Below are 2,836 nucleotides of genomic sequence, written 5' to 3' on the forward strand. Positions count from 1 at the left end.
GTGTGTGTGTGTGTGTGTGTGTGTGTGTGTGTGTGTGTGTGTGTGTGTGTGTGTTGGGGAAGGAGGCAAGGATAGTTCTGAAGTGGTCAATGAGGTATGTAGACGTTATCTCTATGAGCCCGGCCAATGTTCAAGACCGCACGAACAGGAAAAGGAACCATATCGTAATTCTGAAGGGGGATGGGGCCGGGCTCTGATGCTTTTACAACACTGTTGTTGTTAATTCTGTTCCCGGGGTTTTATGCACCCCGCATAATTTAGCAAAATTTGACTGTTTTTGCATAATTTCTGATTGCTTTCCTTTGTCATTCTTTGTTTAAGATGAACTGCATCGTATAATTTCACATTTTTGGGTTCAGTTTGCATAATTTCAGAATTTTTTATTGCATAAAACCGCGGGGACAGTGTTATGTAGAGAGGTGTTGTTTTTGTTGTTTTTTAACTGCACACTTCATTTGAAGACCTCATCGAGTCGTCTGCTTCTAACATCATGTTGTCTGCTGTGTTTTGCAATCCCTTTGCTGTTTATTTTATTGCAGTGGTAACACGAGCGTAGTCAAATAGATCGTAAGTATTGAGGGTGATTAAGTAGAAAAATGAAAAACTTTTATTTACTGTTTTGATCATTTGGCTTGGTTATTTCTTATTTTTTGTAAAAGTAAAGTATACCCCCTTTCACACACACACATTTACACAGACACACACAAACACACACACATACACACACAAAAACACACACAAACACACACACAAACACACACACACATTCTGCTGTTTCCTGCAACCCCAGTGTGACCTCTACGATGCCACGCATGCTGCGAACTAGATTCTCTAGGTCAAACAGGTGAAAAAGGCGCTATACTTTACTTTTACCGCTGTTTGTATCTGCCGGTATTATATCGTTTATTCGCCAGATTTATAGGGTAAACGTTTATTTGGAAGCCTTGTTTGTTCGCCAGTATCAGAGTGTAATTAATTTAATGTTTTAAGGAAGAACGTTTTCATTCGCCATTATGAAAGAGTAAACGTTACCCCCCCCCCCACCCCCCATAAAAAGTAATTCCTTAGAATGGAACATTACTTCTTCCAGTTAAACACGCATGATGCTATACTATTTAAGTACAGTCAAACGTACCGTCTTTTTCTACAACTGTTGACATTTAAAAAAAATTAAGCTTAAAGACAAAGACTGAAAGATTAGCATTTAGATCTATAGGCCAAAACGCTACATTTGAAACGTGCGTTTAAATTGCCGGGTCTGAAATGCTTTTCGTTTTGTCAAATTTACTGCATTCAGCAGATGTGTCTCAAATTGGCGAGCAATCAATTTCGAAGTAAACACATGGTTCATTTTGTGTTTATAATAAGTATCTTCTATTAGTGTGATTCACCAACATATTTTCCCTTTCTATAGGTGTTTAGACAATGATTCGCTCCTTTTATTTCAGCACAGGCTATCACTCATGTGTTATGAGCTATGTCTAGATGTCTGTCAGTAGACTCTGATCTTAGATTCAGGGTTTGCTGATCTATTTCTCATACGGGGTGCCCACTACGGCTGGGTCGGGGCAATCGCCCGACTCGATCGCCTGAAACTGAAAACAAACACGTTTGTTTTTGAGGTGATCGAGTCGGGCGATCAGCCCGATCGGCCGATCCTAGCTGTAGTGGGCACCCCGTATGGTTTTAAAGATCATCTTTCTAAAGCAATCACTTGTACAAACAATTATTTCACATTTCTCCCCTTCCGTGTTTTAAAAGACATTATAACGACACTATTCAAATGCTCTCATCTCCGAAGCGCAAAGTCCAGGTTCGAGCCTCGGTTGGCACATTGATTCCACCCCCCCCCCACCTCTCATGCCCACCCAGCAGTAATGGGTACCTGACTTCGAGTTGTGGAAGTAAAGGCGGCGTGGAAAGGAAGAGACCACCCTACCACAATATGCCGAAGACCCAGGAAGTTGTCCCACTAACAAGACAATCCCCGATGTCCGGATCGGATGCAGGAACAACTATACTTTTTTTTTTCAAGAGGACCATCTATCTAAGATGACAACTTTACTTTTTTTTCAAGACGACCCTCGGTCTCAAATGACACCTTTTCCCTCGACAACGGCCGGTCGTCGAATGCAGTGTCGACTGGCAGCGTTTTTCTTCAGGATGGAAAATTCGGGGCAAATAATGCAGAATTGTAAAGCCAAGCTAGGCATGGCTTGGGATTTGAAACCCCGGCCACCAGTTTGTGAAGTAAAGTAAAGAAAAAGTTGTTCCCGCATCCGATCCGGACTTTGGGGATTGCCTTAAGTTAGTGAGACAACTTGACATATTGTGGTAGGGTGGCCAGTTCCCCTCCACACTGCGGAGTAAAGTACAGTAGAAAAACATCACGTCTGACTGTTCGTTCAAGTAAGGTCAGCAATTCATCCTCCTTCACCCACCCCCTCCCTCATCTTCTCTCTCTCTCTCCCCCTCTCTCTCTCTCTCTCCTCTCTCTCTCCTCTCCCTCTCCTCTCCCTCTCCTCTCCCTCTTATTTTTCCCTCTCCCTACTCTCACTTCTCTTTTGCCTCCCTCCCTAAACCACCTCCTCTTCCCTCTCATATATCCGTACTCCCCTCCCTTCTCCCTCTTATTCTCCCCTTCCCTCCCCATTCCCCCCTCCCCATCCTATTCTCCCCTCTCCCTACTCTCCCCTCCCCTCCTTTGCCTCCCTCCCTAAACTACCTTCATTTCCCTCTCATTAATCTGCTGTCCCCTCTATCCCCTCCCGCTTCCCCCTCTCCCTCTCCCTCCTCCCTGTTACTCTCCCCTCTCCTCCCCTTCTCTCCCCTCCCT

General features: G+C 44.1%; 1 protein-coding gene across 1 annotated transcript in view; it reads left to right on the forward strand.

Annotated features, from left to right (window-relative positions):
- The window catches only part of LOC101864531, a gene marked incomplete in the record, with an annotated part of 23,940 nt that overhangs the window by 16,806 nt on the left and 4,298 nt on the right, over window positions 1-2,836 (forward strand).

The sequence above is a fragment of the Aplysia californica genome, unplaced genomic scaffold (genome assembly GCF_000002075.1).
Source record: "Aplysia californica isolate F4 #8 unplaced genomic scaffold, AplCal3.0 scaffold00268, whole genome shotgun sequence".
Lineage (NCBI taxonomy): Eukaryota > Metazoa > Mollusca > Gastropoda > Aplysiida > Aplysiidae > Aplysia > Aplysia californica.